Raw genomic sequence first — 20,678 nt, forward strand, 5'->3', positions numbered from 1 at the left:
AAGGGTTTTCTCTTTGCTTTTATTGTGTAAGCTGAAAGACATTTCAGTAGAACATACAAATGAAAGTTGCTGTTAGCTATTTTCTAAGTGAAATGCTTTTAGAATAAGTATTTCAAAGATATTTTCCAGTTAGAAAAGATCTTTGCAATTATATGTGAGGCAGACAAGCATTTTGAACATCCCAGGACTCGTTTCCTATGGAGAATTCAGAATATGGGCCAGGAGCCTGGAGCAACAGCAGCAACACTTTGTCAGAAAGGAAAATGTGTTGATGAGTGAGCCAGGGCAAATATGTGGGGAAATGCACACTTCAAAACTAGCTGAAGGGAAGGTGGGTTTGCTCATCTAAGAATGACCAAATTAAGGATATGAATAGGCCAAGTGACTTACACTTGTCTGAAACAAGAAGTAGCTTACCCAACTACCTTTCAGGGAAGTGTCTCTTCAAGTTTGTTGGCTTGTCTCTTCAATGCTGTGTGACTCTTCAAGTTTGCTTGGGCTTTTAAAATAGGATTACCAAGGAGTCTGACAGCAATGGGAATAATGAAGTACCCAGAATAAGCACCAAGGTGGCTTATGTCACATTGTATGCAGCATCATGGATAAGAGGTGATTTATCCCTTTCATCAGACCAAGCTCTTCACAGGCGAGAAAACTTATTCAAACTGTGGCCATAATCGCTAGAACATAAATAAAACTCCAAGCAACCCAAAGCACCCTCGACCAAGTGTAATTTAAAATTAGACTGCATTCATGTGATTTTTTAAATAGACAGATGTTTCAGGAAACCCAATATTTTATACACAGTCTATAAATGATATCATGGTCTTCGCAAGTTTGATATGCAAATTTCAGTTGATGAAAATGTTGCTATATTTTCTTATGGGAAAACATGGCTTATGGGAAACATGAAAAGAATCGTAAGCCACTTGAAGCCAAGGAAGCTTCAGAAAGGGAGGGAGTGTTGACGCTTCCCGAGGTTCTGTGGGAAATATCAGAAGGTAGTCCCTGTATAATGGAAACAAGATAGAAATTTTAAGAAGACAAACAATGTGAGGTTCTGTGTTTAGTTACTGTCTTACTTTTGAAGAGTCTCAAGCTTCTTTTATTCTTCCTGATGCAAAATACGCATGTGTGTAGTCTCTGCAAACCCAAACTTTCTTTTTACAACCTATAGTGGGTGAGTAAGAAGCATGAAGTGGGTCATTTTTAGACCAAAAAAAAAAAAAGCCTCATAAATTTATCTTTTATTATACAATAACGAAACTTCCAAGAGGTTTTCTTTATTTGTTAGTTTAGTTGAAGAGAAACTGATATTGTATGTTATATTTACCTGCCGAGTAAAGCCTTTAATGAGATCATTGAAAAAGACTTCCTAATTCCACTGTGTTTATTTTTTTAAATAAAATTAGGGGAAAGGCTCTCATTGTAACCTCTGCCCCCTGTTGTAAATCGACCTTGCATACGCCTGTCTGGTATGTGAACCATGAAAAGTCTTTATGGAACTCTTTCAACCCTCTCTCTTTGCTTGTTGTGGTACTTAACATCTACAATGAATGATATGCATGTAAAAGGCAAACAATAAAACTGCTCATTAATTAGAGCACATGATATGAATTTGTAAGAAGATTGAGGCTATGAGGATTCATATGGGTAAGTCGTGGGCAATGGGTTTATGTAGCGATCTTTGTTTTTTCTATGACAAAGTAGTAAGGGACACGCCACAAATACCAATAGGACTATGTTCTAGGGATCTTTTCTCCTGGCTCAAATATCATTTATAAAGCCAGAATGATGGGAGCTGTTGCCAATATTATGAAACTCCAAACAAATTTTCCAGTTGTTTTTCTTAAGCCTTTTTTTAGGGGAAGTTTTTTTTTTTTTTTTTTTTAAGATGGCATTTCACTCTTGTTACCCATGGTGGAGTACAATGGCACAGTCTTGGCTCACTGCAACCTCTGTCTCCCAGGTTCGAGCAATTTTCCTGCCTCAGCCTCCCAAGTAGCTGGGACTACAGGCACACGCCACCATGCCCAGCTAACTTTTTTTGTAATTTTAGTAGAGACGGGGTTTCACCATGTTGGCAAGGCTGGTCTCGAACTCTTGACCTCAGGTGATCCGCCCGCCTCAGCCTCCCAAAGTGCTGGAATTACAGGCGTTAGCCAGTGCGCCTGGCCCAGGAGGAAGCTTTTTAATGGAGTGACAGAATGAATATATTTCTCAACTGCCAGTTTTTTAACTCTGTATTCCTTTTTTGGACTTTATGCTACCAACTTGGTTTATCTGAAATAAATTTTTTTTGACTTTTTAGAGGTTAAGTAGTTTAAATGACTGTTTCCTTCTTCAATGTAACTTGGAAAACAAAAACAAAAACACAACAAAACAAAACAAAAACCTGAGCAGATTCTTTCAGAACATCCCTCAAGCAAATTTAGGTACTACAGACACCAAAACTCACTGCTTAAAGGACAAAATGTACTAAGGTTAATATACAGTGTAAACAGAGTCTTGAAATGGAAATAGAATAATTGAACGAATACAACAGGATGATCTTTACTGTGTGGTTGTTCACAGGGTGATTTCTGGTGTTAGGCTCCAGGTGTTTGAATTCTGATCTGGCGTCCACTACTATACAATTCTAAGCTAGTTAAATCCCTGTAAGTGTCAGGGTGAAATGGAATAACAAGGACTTCCTGAATGGGCTGGGAGGAATAAATGAGATGACGTATCTAAAGCATCTAACATGGTACTTTGTTTATAGTTACCATTATTGTATTATTGCTTTTTAAGGTTAGTGATATACACATTCATATGGTTAACTGTTTATCTTGAAATTCTCATAATTCTAGAAGTCTGTATTGGCAGCTATACTATGTCGTATTTTATTTCTGTTTTCAGATGAAGAAGAAAGACAGGATGAATAACAATTTATTTGGTCATTGAGTTAAATATTAAGATATTTTAAAAGTATCTAATATTGCAGCATAACATAATTTAGAATATGAGTCTCAGTATTCATTATATCTTGTGACTAAATTTGTCAAGAAATTCAACAATTGCATTTTTCCCTTTCCTTTTTTTCCCTTTCGTTTTGCAGAATAAGCTGACCATTTTGCTTTGTAAGTGTCATTTGATAGGAATATGTCTATACTATACTTTTGGCAAAAATTTACCCTGTCTTTTATGGTAAAATATATTCAATTCAGCCAACTATTTTGTGGCCAAACCATCTCTCTGTACTCACCGCAAAAATGTTGAATCAGAAAACAGAGTGGCCATGTTACAAGTCCTTGGCTCAATAAAAGTAAACCAAGCCAAAAAAAGGCAAACACATTTCTGTGAGAGTTGATTGGGGTTTATTTCAGCTAATTTTGCATTCATTTCACAATCATTTTTACATTCTGCACATATAGAAATGAAAATGATTAATTCTGAAAAATCTTGTTCTGTGAAGGGCTGATGATGGGCATCCACTGCCTGGGCCTTCCACAGTGACCCAGGGCTCTCTAGCAATGCCACTGTTAGTTGCTGGTGGCTCTCAACCACTTTCCAGCAAGTACCTCTTTTTCCTTTCTCCTGTTTTCTATCTCATTCTTCTATATTTCTTAATCAATAAATATTTCCTGAATGCAAGAGACCAGCTCCGGTCATCAGAAACCTCATTATTGAATAGATATTCCTTGCAGTGATCCTGATGGACTCCTTCATATAGCTGTCATTCTTTGATCAAAATGGTTTTGGACCCATCAAGTTTATCTACATTTTATGGGTCAATTAAGTGCCTACTCGGTAGCACTTTTGTTGTATGAGAATCAGCAACAAGAGAGAGCATATTTTTTCATGATTACATTTTCTGGAGGGAAAACTTAAAAGATGCCATTTTATTTTCCTAAATGTAAAACTGTGTTTCCAATGGAAGTGAATTTAGCAATCCAAGAGAGCTTTTGTAACTGCCAACAGAGTTCCAGGTTGCTTGGCAATGCATATAAAGACCAGAAACCACCCCCCAACCCCCCACCAAAGTGAAAAACAACAACAAACCAAGAAACCCCATATGGCTGTCATTCCAGAGATGCTCAGTTGAAAGTAGCCCAGAATAAAGCTTTCAATGAGAAACAAAAAATGTGAGGGCAACACGTGAAATGTGTTTCATTTTTTAAAGCAAAAACAAAATAAACAAAAACCAAGCTGTTAATGTATTATTTCCCCTCAGAAGGGAAAATACCAATAATGGGGTTGAGGGTTGTGGTGCCAAGTTCTCTAGGGTTATAAACTAGACTGATGCAAAGCAGATGAAATTTCATCTGTGGCTTACAAATGAAAGCTTTTTAATGGGGAAATGGAACATTTTTGCCCCATAGATGTGCTGAGACCTCAGGTTCGATAGAAGTTCATGTCCTATTTTTCTCAGCATGCCAGAAGCAGGCACCTTGGTGAATATCAGGTTAAAGAATTCATGGAGAACGCACTAAAGGGTTAATGGAAAGGGCTTCTAAAAACCAAGGAATACAAAAAAAAAAAAAAAAAATCCCCCAAATTAACAGTCTACTGTTTAAGATTATTTTTTAAAAATACATCAATCTAATGTACAGAGAACTAAAGCTTTAGCAAAGGGGACCAGTCAATAAAGAACACCTTTGGTGATACGTCCCATTGTCTTTTCATCTGTAAATGATAATGAATTTGGCAATCATTGGGCCCCTTATTACAAATTCAAGAACGGTATCCCATCCATTCCTAACTCCTCTGTTTTCTGAGCAGGACTTTTAGAGCACTGTTGTCCTAACATACAGAATTAATGTTGAAAGAATTGATACAGTTTGGGAGAGTTGGAGAGGTTAGGGTTTTATAATTATTTTTCTTCAATTATGTCTGTATTTTAAGTTATTTATTCATTTCATGTCAATTTCAACCTCGAGGAAATAGAAACCTTTTTTCTTTCTCTCAGCATTTTTATATTGTTCATGGGAAGTAGAACTGTGTAAAAGGCTCATGTGAGTCTAAGCAGTTACCAGTGAGGAGGGTACAAAAGGCTACCTCACCCCAGTGCCTGTGGCACCTGACACTAAAACATATGGCTGAAAAATGTAAAGTGCCATCAGTTACCAGGCTGCTTGTCTCCCTGTTCTGTGATATCCCAAACCAGAGAGTTCGGCTTCTTTATAGAATAGAATGATTACCACCACTAGTCTGCCCTTGCTTGGTAGAGGTAAAACTCCAAATGGGCAGAAAAAATCCTCCAGGTGGCAGCACCTTCATAGCTTTCAAATCCTCCTCTAGTGCATTTTTAATTAGAACTAAAAATATAGTAACTACCAAAAACCAATTGATCCAGGAATAAACACCTATATGGTGCCTTCAACCTGGAACTAGTCAAGATGTATTAAATTATTAGTGATCTCTTCCAGCCTCTGACTAACTATAACTTGTTTTGACTTTCATATGAAAATACTCCCTTGCAAGGAAATATTGAAAGTTTATAGACTTAAAACAACATAGAGTTATAAGAATGAGGTCATAACCTGTGACTTCTGGATTAATATAGTTCATTGTGTCTGCTTGTTTCTCACTACTGACTAGCATTTCCAGTCCTTCATACCAACCATGTTGTGCTGTTGTGACCATTGCTCTAATTTCTATGTCCTTATGCTTAAGCAAGAAGCCGTTGTGGAAGCTTTGAGCCAAGGTAATAACAATAAAAAAAGTGTTTTTAAGCCAGAAGCAGAAGGGGAGAAGGGAGTAACAGACATTCTGAAGGCTGGTGAAAGGTGAGCAGGACTTCCCCAGCAGAAACAGCTTATTGTGTTTAGGGAAAATGGCATGATGTTCTTTGAAAAGTCCTTTTTATTTTTGGCCTTAGTAAATGAACCTATGGAAAGCATTTACTAATTGGACGTACAGTCAGATCAACAAACAATCTTTCTGTAATGAAAGAAACTATAGGAAAGGTTAGCACTTTCCACAAACCCTAATAAGTCTCCTCTTTCTGTGTTTGTCGGTGTAGGTCTCCACAACATCAAAAACAACAGGACGAAAAAGGAAGTATTCAAAAGCTGGCTGGCTCTTCTACATACCAGTTTGATTTTTTAAAAATTGTATATACTGAATTAAATGAACAGACTTTGAGTAGCCATCGGGTCAATTTTGTGTAGTCTCCAAGACAGTTAAGTCTGTTTGAAGATGCTTATGATGTTCTTGTCTATCGAATTTTAGTCACCTAGACTCAGAACCTGAGATTTACTTATTAGCCACCCATTCCAACACCATCCACTGAATATTCACGCTGGCAGACACGATGCTGGGACCTGATCTTCAGCCCTTTATTTTCTTCAAACCCTGTCAAATCGGTCCTTGCCTCATGTTCTCAGTTTTACTTTTTCTTTCTGGTTCTGTGGACTCCACCCTAGACCTTAATCACTTAATGGGTATATTACTGTGAAAACCCTCCTCTAAATTTTCATGTTTGCAGATGTTCTTTCTTTAAGTCTATTCTACATGCTACTGCTCCCAACTGGCATGATTCATTTCACTGATTGAAAATCCTGCCATGACTATTTGTTTATAAGATCAATTGAAAAATTCCTGTTTCTAGGATTAAAACTTCTTATCATCTGACCCCTCCTCATGGGGTCCTCATTTCTCAAGGCTCTTCACTGTGTCCCATCATCTTCCATGCTCTCTTGCCCTCTGACATTTCACTCAGGATGGCATCTCTACCCTCTTGCCAAATTCAAGGTATCTCTTAACATCCCTCTCTCTTCATTGCAATCTCTCTCTTCATTGCAATATCTACCACAGCATCTATTATTTTTACTCCATATTCTACCTTGTCTTACCTTTTTTTTTTTTTTTTTTTTTTTTTTTTTGGTATTTATTGTTTTTTCAACAAGATTACATTCCTGTTGTCAAGGGACTTTTCCTTAGTTCGGCTAAAGACAGGGTCCTTGTCAGATGACCACAAAAGATTAGGCTCCCAGACAATTTGAAGGGTGAGAATGATGGGATCTGTTGGGTGAAAAGGAAAAAAGCAAAAAACAGGAAAACAGGAATTCTCCACAAAGCTAGGGTCCTGCTACTGTGCTTCCCACCTCACAGTTTGAATTCCAGTTTCCACCCAGGAAGAGGAGGGGCCAGGCTCCTCCCCACTGCAAACAGCGCAAACTTCTGTGACTCTGCCCAAGTGTGCACTCCTCCCAGTGCACAGGCTGTTTGGAGTTTCTGTGGGGAATACTTCCCACCTGGCTGTCTCAGTATAAAAAACATCCCCTGAATCCTGTACTTATTTCTTATCACTCACTCTGTTCAGCACATAGTAGGTGACCAAAAATACTGAACCAAGAAATGCTTATTAAGTTGAATGTTTTCTCTATACAAACTGGTCAACCAACACATGCCCATCATGGTCATCAGCCCCCAAAGCAGCACTTTTCAGAAAGACTAAATGTCATTCTATTAATAAAAAGAAAAGATTGAATTTAACAATGTTCCTAGCAAGTACTAGGAAATGTTGAATCCTCTTATGTTTTAAAAGCCACCTTTAGAGAATTACATGATTGCTAATGTAACAGAAAAAGCTTATATTTGATTTTCATTTGAAACAAAAAGGTCAGGTTACTGCAACATTTTCTCTGTTATTATGACATGTTTAATAGGGGACAGTTTGACCTCTTATTTCATTTTAATACCTTTCTTTTCTCTAATAACATGGTATCTATAATGGTGAATTATGATATTTAGAAATGTTTTGAAAACTTTCTTGAATCAAGTGAGTAATTCTGACCACTGAAGATGTTTTCCTGCACTAAAATAAAGGATTGCAAGGCAGTTGCCCTTTGCCATCATCCCAGTTGACTTTGAAGAGCATAGTGACACAGCAAACATGCTTTCCTTCATAGGACTTGTTAAATGTGTGTCTTGCCCATATCTGAGCGTCTCCATTACTGTTATTGCCTCAGCCCCTTGAGACTCTGGAAAAAGAGGATGATTTGGTTAGTATTTCCAACTTCACAGGCAGTATTTGCTTTAGAGACACATTTATTTCTGAATGTGTCTCCCGAAGAAAAAAATGGCACAATTTTTTGACTTAGAAAAAACACAGGATATTTAGAAACTTAACCTTTTAAAGAGTGTTTGTTCTAATACCACTTTTGCTTGTTGATATATTCCCTAACTTGATATAACTGCCCCTTAATTCCAAATAGCCTTCAAATTTGCAAAGATTGTCTTCTACTGATTAAGAAGTTAATAGGTATTGAGTTCCTGGTACTACACAGGGATTTATAAATGTAGTCCACAGTAAAAGGCAGGAAAACCTCTCAGCAGCAAAGGCTAAAATCCCGAGAAAGGGGAATTGCCCATGTCTTCTGTCATTGGCTATTGACACTTTCAGTCACTGCTCCAATTCAATTTTTCTACCATCTTGACCAAATAGTCTGTTTGGCATAACTAGTATATTCCATGTCTTGTCGGCATTAACAAACAGGAAAAACGTGGCGACCTGAATTTTCTAACTATTATGAAAATTATATCTTATTCGGTGAGCTTTAATGAAACACTTGCACTGGAATTCAGAGTACACCAGATATGAAGGGCTTTCCTCCCACTTCTGCACCCTCTGAGTTCGGACTGGGGAAAGGGTCTGGCTCATTCCTCTCCTTGAGTGCTGCCTATGTCAGACCAGAGCAACAGAAGTAGATATTTGACACAGCAGAGAAAAGGGACCATACAATAATAACACCCTAGCATTATGTTGAAAGAAGTAGTCTATATTACAAGAGGCAGAAGTGTGTTTACCTAATAAACATTTTACTTCAAAGTAACTGAGGAACTTAAAGCCCTCCCACTTTCCCTCATTCTCCCTAGCTCTATGAGAAGAAGGTGACGAATCTAGATGGAAAAACATGATTGGAATCTAGTACCTTGGAATGGGGCTAGAGGGATGAAAGTGTAGTCAGATAAAAGGGATGGAGATGGGAAAAGAAAGAGAGAAGAGAATCCTTGGCAATGAGCTGAGGTGACATCAGTATAGCATGATAGGCAATTTCAGAGGGAAAAAAAAGGGTTGTTTTGCTCCATCCTCTGGTCTAGATGTATGCTTGGTTAGGTAGTGTATTATTTCCTTTTTGATAATATGTTTTTTATCCCTTTCAAACATTAGGCTATAGAAAATATACACACAAAGAAGGAACAGGATTCCTGCAGTGGCAGTTCACTAGAAGACAGTTCATAAATGAAACACATGTATTTTCTACAGATGCTCTTGGGCAATATTACACTCATACTCTTCCTCCTTTTTTTCCTAATACCATTATTCAGTACTCAGTGCCTTGCACAATCTATTTTAGAAGCTCTCTTCTTTATTTTACCCACTTCCATAATGTCTGTAGGTAGGTACAAGCTGAGAGATATCAGAAAAGTTGTGTGGTGGGGAGAGTAGCAAAGAGCCTGCCCATTCTTTCCTATTTACTTCTGCCTTACTGTTAGTCTGCACGCTCAAAGCCTACAGGTTTTGTAAAGCTTTTCAAGGTGCAGAAGTTATATGTACTATCTTATAAAATGTTTATTTGAGAAAACATTTAAAAAACGCTCTCATTCCTATGGGCTGTAGGCTGCTTGAGCAGAGAGGCAAATTAAAAAGTAGAAAACACAACAGAAAAACAGACTGGTAGAAAACCAGAAACAGCCTTCTGCAGAAGGAACTGCTGGTTCTGAAGTCTTTCCTGTCTCTCTTTCACTCACTGAGGGCCTGAATTGGTTTCTGATGTCTGTCTAAATTAACCCCTTGTTACTGAAAGTCAAGACCCATTTGTAGGAGTCAAAAAGTTGTTCTCCTGAAATCTTGGTGCCATGTAGCTATGCAGGAGCAGGCCAGAGTTTCTAGTGAGGTGGGAACATTGATTTCCCTGCTGCTCACACAACTCTTTTTCACACTCCAGAAAACCAGCCAGAAAACATGTTGGTGATCAGAATCAGGTGACTGAATTCAAGTTACCATGAAACCTTATCTATTTTTTATGTCATTTGCTATCATTGATGTAAGCAGAGAAGCTAAGAGGAGAGGAAGTTAAACATCATTCTAGGTTGAATCATAATACGTGAAGAATGATCAAAGATTATCTATGAGGGATCTGCACATGCCTGTGCCTTGGAAAGTTTACCCATGTCTCAGGCTTCAAGTACCACAGTAGTTCTTTGAGCTCCTGAGCCCAGGACCCCAGCTCGGCAGCTACTCTGAGAACCTACACCCTGGAACCTGGTACAGCCTTGGCTACTTGTGGGCCACGTCAGATCCAGTGCCAAGAGGGATCTCCTTGGCTAGAATTTTCCATTGTGATAAAAAAAAAAAAAAACAACCAGTCTCTACCACAAAGGACCCCAACAGCTCATGCTACCATTGCTGCTGTCACAAACACCTACAGTGTTTGCCAGGGCTGACTTCAGTTGATAAAGCTGTACAGACACTACACTGCTGCAGCTGCCCACTCAGAACCAAAGTTGCTGCACCCCCATCCAACCAATGCCCTCATGCCCACCTGCAGGTAAAATTTTTCACCACTGAAGCCAGACTGTAAAGTCTGGAAAATGTGACTACTCCATCAAATGCACAGACATTAAATGCAAGGCCATAAGAACCATGAAAAAGCAAGGAAGCATGACACCACTAAAAGAACACTATAATTTTTTAGTAACTGATCCCAAAGAAATGAAGATCTAGAATTGCCTGAAAAGGAATCCAAAATAGTTATATTATCTACAGTTTTTGAAATTCCACTCTCTTCTGTATCTCTTTCTAACTGCAGCTATTCCAACTAGCAGGGCAGATGAAGGCAGAACAGATAAACAGTAACTGTGTGGTGAGTTGCTGTTGCATAATTAAAAACAATCTTTTCCTAGGTTATGCTCCAAAAACATTTTGTAGGCTAGGAAAGTATTTATTAACTACCAACTCTGTGTATAGGTTGGCAGTAGACACTGAGGATACCAAAAAGACCAAAGGAACAGGTTCTGTCTTTGAAGATCTTAAAATTTAGCTGGGGGTGAGAAACATATAAACAAAACCAGAGGTCAGTTCAAAGCAATTCACAAAACTGTAGGCTGTGCAATGTGTTTCATAGCCTATAAGCAAGCTTTGTAATGGCTCCATTCAATGGGAGGATGGAGAAACGTGCTTCATAGTTACCTAGTGTCTTTTGCTAGTGCCCAGCCCTAAGTATCAGCTGTAGTAACACACTCTGAATATGTCCCTGGAATATTTCACTTATATTGCATATCCATAGCATGTCAACATATCGCCTGTATATCTTGTACCTCTTTATAAAATCTAACCCCCTTCCGAGTTTCCATAATACATTGGGGGCCCATCAAAAAAAGAGAGACTTTCTCTGCCCTGGTGTTCATATATCAAGTCTTGCACATGGAAGTTAAAATGGAAACTCTACAGCCAGACTGCCTGGTTCTAATTCTCATTAACTCCATGAAATCAGGGCAAATTATTAATGTCCCCATGCCTCAGTTTTCTCATCTGTAAAACAAGGATAATAATAGTATCTACCTCTCAGGCTGTTATGAATATTAATTTAGTTAATGTATATAAAGCCACTTTGAGCTGGTTTGGCTAATAGCTGACAATTCTTGTTAGCTGGTTTTATTATTTTTCCTTTCTTTGACAGCAAGATAATTCTCTAACTTTTGGAATGACTATATATTTTTAAATTGTATTCTGTCATTCCTTCTTTTACAACATCTCCATCATTGCAGAGACTTTTATTTACCTTATATCATGTTCTAGTCATGCTGTGGGAAATCAAAAACAGGGTTTCCTGTGGGACACTTCCTCTCCATTCCTCTGATCACCACTATCAAATCTAGGCCACTGTAATCAGATCAGCTTCTCTAATACCTACCTCTAATGAGGTCATCATACTGAAGCCTCTCTATACTATTTCCTAATGACCACTAGCTTCAGCTTGAACACGTTACGTGTCTTTCTCTGTGGATTCCACCTCTTTTTGCTTCACTCTGATGACAATTTTCCTCCAGTCCAACTTCCTTGGTTGTCAATGGAGACACCATGCTTCTTTTATTCTTGTGACTTTCTTCTCAATTAGATTCTAATTTTTATTTTATTGGTAACCAATGCTATTATGAAAAGAACACAGGCTTTGCACTGAGACCTTGCTCTGGCACTACAAAGCAAGGCAATTAGCTAACTTGTCTGAGCCCCTGTTACCTCATCTATAAAAGAGAAAACGTCTAGCACAGGGGTGGGCATATAATAAATGTGAGTTTCCCTCCTTTTTTTGTCATCTCCAGCTTTCACTAGAATGCTGAGTGATAAACAGGTGTGTTGGCTAAACACTCAAAGACTATGTAATTGCATAACCAAAGAAATTCGTCTAAAAGTTGCTTCCTTAGCTACACTTTCTCATTGAGGCTATGGGAAATGAAGAAACCTTCCCTCTTTTGTTAGAATCACAGCCTCTGCTCAACACTTCCTCTACACTATTACTAGGACAAGAACTGGAGTCTGGATTTTTCCAGCAATTCCTCCTGTAATTTTTATTTCTGATGTCTCAGATGGAGCTTCCATACTGCCAGAACTTCAACATCAGCTTTGGAGGATATCTAAAAGGCCTCTTTTTTTTTTTTTTCTTTTTTTCTTTTTAGTAACCAGGACTCCATGCTGCTGCACAAATTGCCTGGCAGAAGGGATATGGTGCGTGACAGTCCAAATCTTCCAGCTGGAGAACAAGGTGCTGCCTGGCTTTTCATGAGCTTGGAGAGTGGACCTCTATGGCCAGATTGGATTTGATGCTGCAGCTCAGTGGTGAGTTGGCAACTACAGCGTGAGAGAATAAGTTTAGATTATTAATGGTTGAGGCTGGGTGTGGTGGCTAACACCTGTAATCCCAGCAGTTTGGGAGGCTGAGTGGGTAGATCACTTGAGGCCAGGAGTTCGGGACCAGCCTGGCCAACATGGCGAAATCCTTTCTAATAAAAATACAAAGTTAGGCAGGCGTGGTGGCATATGCCTATAGTCCCAGCTACTCAGGAGACTGAAGCAGGAGAATGACTTGAGCCAGGGAGGCGAAGGTTGCAGTGAATCCAAATGACACCACTGCATTCCAGCCTGGGCAAAGGAGTGAGACTGTTGTCTTAAAAAAAAAAAAATAGCTCAAGTCTGTGATGTCTCTGATGATTCAAAGACTGGATTCCTGTGAGCATCCCTAGAAGAGTCCAGGGAGTTTAATCTTGAGTTACTACAATGTTGAGCCTAGAAAACTTACCCAGAAAATTTGAGGGCTTGTTTGTGCCAGAAATGCTAGGAGAAATAATCTTTCTTAGATGTATTTACATGAGCTGAAAAACCAGATATGAGGCTAAAAGGAACAATTAGAATCATTATTTGAATCAAATTATTAAACATTATATTAAAGAGATGCACAGTAAGTTTCACCATAGATTAATATAAAATATTTCTGGCACTCTACCTTATTTAAAAAATGATGGAAAGTATTATTGAACAACATGACACATAGATGAATCTTAATGGGTTATTCTTGTGTTAGTCTTACTTGAAGATACTGAGAATAAATGAGAGAACTCCTGATGTTTTACTCTAGATTTATTATTCTGCAGGTAATGTTGCCTGGTGTAACATAACCTAAATTTAGGGTCATACCATTCACAGTGGGAGAATATATAAGCGTTTTCTTCCTTTCTTTTCCTTTCTTTCTTTTCTCTTCATTTCTTTCTTTTTGAATTTAATGACAAATTTTCTATTTTGTGACCAAAGGAAATGTAGGAAGGTATTATTGAATGACAAAGTCAAGAGCTATAGAAACTTGGACAACAGGATACTTTTTCCAAGAAGTTTTTAAAAAGCAATTAAACAAAATATCCTTTAGGCATAAATGTGATTAAAAAGCATGAGGATGGTAGATAAAGACAAGGTTCAGGATAGTGGCTCCTGTGCATTGGAGTCAGGGGAACTGGAACACATAGGCTAACTTATTTAAGTTACTGGCAATGTTCTAGTGTTTGTGTCAGGCAATGTGTTCGCAAGGGTTCATTGTGTTTATAAATAAATAAATAAAATGTTTTAAAAATGTGACTATGCATGAACCAATAGATAATGTGTCTCAAGCTAAGAATTTGGATCAGTCCAATTTGGTACACCTGAGGTTCATTTAATAACTTTTTTTTTCAAAAATAAAATAATTTTGGAGGAAAGGACGTGAATTACACTTTTCAAACTTTTTAAAAAAGTTTTCAGATTTAAGTACATACATTTCTATCACTAGCTCTAGAATCATATAAATTAGGTAGGGGATAATTTCCCCAAAAGCATTCAGACCTGGAACCATATACTGTGGTGGGAGGCAGAGGAAGAGAAGGAAGGGACTGGAAGAAAGAAGTGGAGACTAAATTAAGAAAGAAATGAAGGGTCATTTCATCTGTAGATGAAGGGTCCATCTGTAGAGACGGAAAAATGTCCAAAATATAAAGTCATGAATCAAAAAAATCTGTTGGCTGACAGTGACCTCATTGGCAGGGCCATTACATAAGACATGAATATGCAACTATCTGTTGAACATCTATTATGCTAGGTATGAGATACAATTACATGCCTCAAAGAGGCTTACAGCCTGAAGGTAAAAGGCCTAGCAGATTCTCAGCTTCAAAGAAACCATTTATCTAAGAAAAGAAATTAGGGAATAAATGGGGAAAAGATCAGGGTAACTGTTTTGTGTAAATACACTGGACATAAGTGTGGGAAACTTGATTCAATTTCCCATAGTAAACCCATCACATTGTCCCCCCGATAGTCACAGGACTTCCTTCCTTATACTTTGGAAACAGAGAACTTGGTAATAAGGATGACAGAAAGCTCTTTGAAATGGGTACTTTCCCCTTCGTATCTACAGGATTCATTTAATTCACATTCTTGGTTGCCTGCTCTATGCAAGCCAAGCCGGCATTGAATTAAAAATGAAGACAGTTTTTTTTTCCCCCTGGATAAGACAGTCACCTAAAGCAGTTTTAAAAATTGAGCCTGTCTGATTTTATTCCACCTAGTCGTGGCATACCTCTTGTGAATATTTAGGTTTGCTTTTGATTTGTGATGCCTTACTAGGAGCATCTGTCCTTGCCACTGTGGGCATCCTCCCCCTCTATTTTGTAATATATATTACTTAGGATTGGGGCTGAGGGACATCTGTAAGCAGCATGTTTCTGTTCATATACAACAACTTTACTGGAACTGCAATCTGTTTTGCAATAAAACTTTCTTTCTGGTATTTACTGACTTCTTTAGTCTGAGCACCAATTCTAGTAATTAGGCTGAAACCATGACATGATTGATTTAGAGAGGCTGGTGTTAGCTGCTTACATCAGCACGTTCTAGGGACTTTCCATGAAATAATTTTCCTGCAAACTGCCATCACCTTATGGTAGGTAAAAAACAATGTCCATAGAAGCCCTCTGACATACTTCCAACTTTGATTTTTCATGGTAATGAAGGCTAGGCAGACAGCCCTGCAATTCCCAGTGGAACATCTAGTTAAATCCTGATGGCCTAGGAATCATGGCAGCCCCTTGGTCAGTGTGCCCAGGAGCCAGTTAGGCATTTATTAGTGGTACTTTCTGCACTTTTCCTTGGGTGGGAATTTAGAGTAACACCTACTCAACAATCCATCTATCTCTATTGACCTCAAATGATGCTGGGACTCTACAGATCACCCCAAGAACCACCTGCAGTTCTAGCACTAAGGCAATGTAGCTCATCTTCTCTGTGGAGACATACTAGCAGCCCTGGCATTCAATCACGGGGGCAGCCTGCCTTCATCACCATTCCTACAGCCTTTCTCTGAGTGTAAGGCAGACAGAGCCACTGGTGAAGAAGGCTCCACGGAGGAGGTGAGGGAGCAGATGGCCAGGTGTAGAACCTGCCATGTGAGGTGGGGGCTCAAAGGAGAAGGGACCCAGCAGGCAGAGAAGGCAAGTAGGTGCTATTCCAAAGGGGCTAGCTAGGCTGCTGGCTGTGTCCCTGTGGGGACTCCGGTGTGGAGAAAGTACTTTCTCTTGCTCTCACTTCTTATTTTGTAGGGCAACAAAACACTATCATAGTCTAGGATATGGCGCTAGTCACTTATTTAAGAATTCTTATTTTGTTTTTGTTTTTGCTTTTTTTTGTAAAGTCACTAAGAAGGGATTATGTCCCAGAGTGGGTTGGATGTTGAAAATCACTCAGTAGCTTCAGCAAACAGATTGAATCTGGGAGTAAATAACATGCTGAGAGATGGTCTTAGATTTCAAAGAAAAATTGGGAAAACACTTCTTCAAGTAAAAGCTGATGGGAAACATTCTATTAATTAGTGTAAATGAACAATGTAGTTTGGATCATTTGTAATATATCAGCAACACCATATACATTTACACAGATATGTTTTATTGTTATTATTTGATCCTAAAATGTACCATTTTAGATCAAATTGGGTACCATTGACCAGGTAAGGCAAAACATGAACATCAAAGAAGTTGTATGATTTATCCATGAAAAGAAATTCATGCAGCTAAGGAGAATGGTGAGGAAAGGCAACGCTATATGATGGATAGTGCTCAGGTTAAGAATAAGAAGATCTGTTTTCTAATTCCAATGGACTAACTGATTTTCCAACAGTAAACAAGAAAATCACTTACTTGCTCAAGAAATTCCTCACCCAGAATGTGATGGAGTTTGAGAGGATTAGTTGTTATCAACTTTAACTTCTCTTTTGATTCTCCCTCTCCCCACCATTGGAGAGTTCTTTAAAATATTAAGTCTCGGACTCCAGATTTCACTGGAGTACTAATTAAGTAATTAATCAATATGAATCTGTGTGTACTGGGCCCTCAACCATTGCCATTTGTTTGTTTGCTTGCTGGTGTGTTTGGTTCAAAGCTATCTGTGTGGTTCTATGCTGCAGCCAGCATTGACAGCCCTTGAATTGGATTATTTCTGAGGTGACATCCAGCTTTTACATTCTAAATTAATTTATTTTCCAAGACCCTTATTCAGGGCCAGGTGTTTTGAAGTCTATTTGCATCTCGTTGCTTTACCTATCGCAATGTGAAAACTTGATGAGAAGCTAAATGGAGTTGTTTACTCACAAGAGCAAAGATGGGATAGAAATATGTGGATCATAATCTTGTCCCTCCCATCTATTTCCTCTGATATCCCAAAGGCCCATGGAAATGTTAGTCTAATGGAAAGTAAGAACTCAGTTGTATAAGAAGAAAACAGTAAATTTTCTTTGAAACATAATTTCAATTTAAGGAAATGACAAAAGAGAAGAAACAACTATTCTTTTTCTAATTCTAATTATCAAAAATTTGCTGGCAAGAATAATCATCTTTTAAAAAGAAATACTAGAACTTAAAATAATTCATCTTGTCAAAAAAAGAAACGATATTAATTCTCATATCCTTGGTATCCACAGGGTACTGGTTCCAGGACCCTCTGCAGATACCCAAATCTGCAAATTCTCAAGGCCCTTATATAAAATAGCATAGTAAATACATATAACCTACACATATCCTCCTGCATACTTTAAATCATCTCTAAATTACTTATAATACCTAATACAATGGAAATGCTATGTAAATAGTTGTCATACTATATTGTTTAAATCTATATAATTTTTTGTTGTACTGTTACTATGTATATTGTTGCGGGTTTTTAAAAAATATTTTTCATAAAGGTTGGCTGAATCTACAGATGCAGAACCCGTAGATATGGAGTGCTGACTGTACTTGTTTTTTTCAATAAGAAACAAATAGTAATTTTAAGCTATATAAATTTGATTTATCATTGATTGAAGATCCTAAAGGCCCAGGAAATATTTCACTTTTGTACTTTTCCTCAGCACAGTAATATTAACTATCTGACATTATTTGTTAGAGATCATCTAGCCAGTGTTTGTAATAATGAAATCTACATTGCATTTTGACTTAATGTCTATTTTAATTCTGATATAGGTATAGCCATCCCTGTTTTCATTTATTATTTGCATAGAACATCTTTTTACGTTCAACCTATATGTGTCCTTAAATCTAAAATAAGTCTCTTGTAGACATACAGTTGAGTCTTATTTTTATTTTTTTAATTAATTCAGCAACTCTCTCTCTTTTGATTTGGGTGGTTAATGCATTAACATTTAAAGTAATTATTGATAGGAGGGACTTACTATTGTCACTTTGTTAGTTATTTTCTGCTGATCTTGCAGTATCTTACTTTGTGCTTTACTGATTTTTTAAAAATAATAATATGTTTTGATTTCTTTCTCTTTCTTCCCTGTAGCTTCTTCTTCTTCTTCTTCTTCTTCTTTTTTTTTTTTTTTTTTGGAGACAGCATCTTGCTCTGTCACCCAAGCTGGAGTGCAGTGATGCAATCATAGCTCACAACAGCTCAAACTCCTGGGCTAAACTGATCTTCTTACCTCAGCCTCCCAAGTATCTGGGTCTATAGGGGGACACCACCATGCCTGGCTAATTTTTTTAAAAAATTATTTTATAGAAATGGGCTCTCACCATATTGCCTCAGGCTAATCTCAAACTCATGGTCTCAAATCATCCTCCACCTTAGGCTCACAAAGCGCTGGGATTACAGGCATGAGCCATCTCTTCCAGCCTTCGTGTTATCTTCTATAGGTATTTTCTTTGTGGTTACCATGAGGCTAGATAGAACCTCTTACAGTTGTGCCAGTCTATTTTAAACTGATAATAACTTAACTACTGTCACATAAAAAAATTCCACTTTTACTTCTCCAACAACTCACACTTTATGTTATTTATGGCACAATTTACATCTTTTATGTTGTGTGTACATTGAAAAAATTTGGTAGTTTTTCTTTTATAGTTATTTTTTATAAATATAAAATTTTATAGTTATTCATAATACTTTTGTCTTTTAACATTTATACTACAATTAAAAGTGATTTATATAACACCTGTACAGTATTATAATATTCTATATTTATCTATATATTTACTTTTACCAGTGGGTTTTATACTTTCATATGTTCTTGTGATACTGTTTAGCATCATTTTGTTGCAATTTAAAGAATTCCCTTTAGTATTTTTGACATGCAGTTTTAGTGGAGATAAACTTCAGTTTTTGTTTGTCTGGGAAAATCTTTCCCTCTCCTTCATTTCTGAAAGTCAGCTTGCTGGTTATAGTATTCTTGGTTGATGTTTTGTCATTTTTTTCCAGTATTATTTTCTCTATTATTCTCCTCTCTTCTGGCCTGCAAACTTTCATCTGAGAAGTCCACAGATGGTTTTATAGAGTATCTCTTGTATGTAACAAATCGCTTTTCTCTTGCTACTTTGAAAACTCCTCGTCTTTGATATTTGGCAATTGGATAATAATGTATTTTGGTGTAGATTTAATCCTATTTGGGTCTTTTAGACTTAATGAAACTGCAGTTCCATATATCTCCCAAGATTTGGGAAGTTTTCAAGATTATTTATTTAAATAAACTTTCTATCCCTTTCTCTCTGTCCTTCCAAAATTTACATAGTACATAAACTAGTTTGCTATAAGGTGTTTCATAGGTCCTTAGATTTTCTTTACTATTTTTCCTTTTTGTTTCTCTAACTAGATAATTTCAAATGACCTGAGTTTTAAAATTACTTCTTCTGTATAATCAAGTCTACAATTTAATTTGCTGAATTTTTCAGTTTAGATATTAGGTATTGTATTCTTCAGCTCTAGAATTTCTATTTGGTTCTTTTTTATGGTTTTATTTCTTTGTTGATAGTCTCAGTTTGTTCATGTATAATTTTCCTGATTTCATTTAGTTGTCTGTCTGTGCTCTCTTGTAACACACTGAATTTCTTTAAGATGATTAATTTGAATTCTTTGTCAGGCAATTCATATATATCTATTTCTTTATGGTCAGTTACTACACATTTATTTTGTTCCTTGATTGTGTCATATTTTACTAATTTTTGGTGCTTTTTGTAGTTTTTGTTGATGCCTGCACATTTGAAGAAATAGCCACCTCTCCCAATCTTTAAAGACTGGCTTCAGTAGGAAAAGATCTTCACCAATAAACCTGGTTAGAGACTCTAAGAGCCTCCCAAACCTTTTCTACTTCTCTCTCTTCCTCCTGAGGGATAAATTTTAGTGTTGTGCACCTTCTCTCAATTGCAAGGAGCAATGCTGGCCACAGTAAGCTGCCAACCCCTTTTCCCTAGGGCAGTGCAATAAAAGACCAGGGCATTGGATGCATGCTTCACTGTTCTCCCTCATCTTCTGGGAGAGAAATGTTGGGGTTGTATGCCTTCTCCCAATCTTGCATAACCATGCTGGCTGCAGTAAGCTGTCCGACCTATGTTTTTTGTTGTTAATTGTCCCCAGGTGTTAAAATTATGCTGTGGTTTCTTTAGCATTCTGAGTGAGGTAGAACAGAAACAGGTCTCTCAGTTAGCACCCCAAAAGGCTGAGAATGTTGGGTGCAAACTCCTTTCTTTCCCTCCGAGAGAGGAGTCATGGGCTGAAGCAATCTTTCTTAGCACTGAACTGTGCCTGAGGAAGGAAGTGAAGTGAGTAAAGTGAAATTGCTCTTCTTGCCCAGTTCAATATGGTATTTTGGTTTTGTGTGAATCTGAGTTACTGCAACATCTTAAGTGAA

This window comes from Chlorocebus sabaeus, chromosome 13 (assembly GCF_047675955.1).
Source record: "Chlorocebus sabaeus isolate Y175 chromosome 13, mChlSab1.0.hap1, whole genome shotgun sequence".
In the NCBI taxonomy this organism is placed as follows: Eukaryota; Metazoa; Chordata; class Mammalia; order Primates; family Cercopithecidae; genus Chlorocebus; species Chlorocebus sabaeus.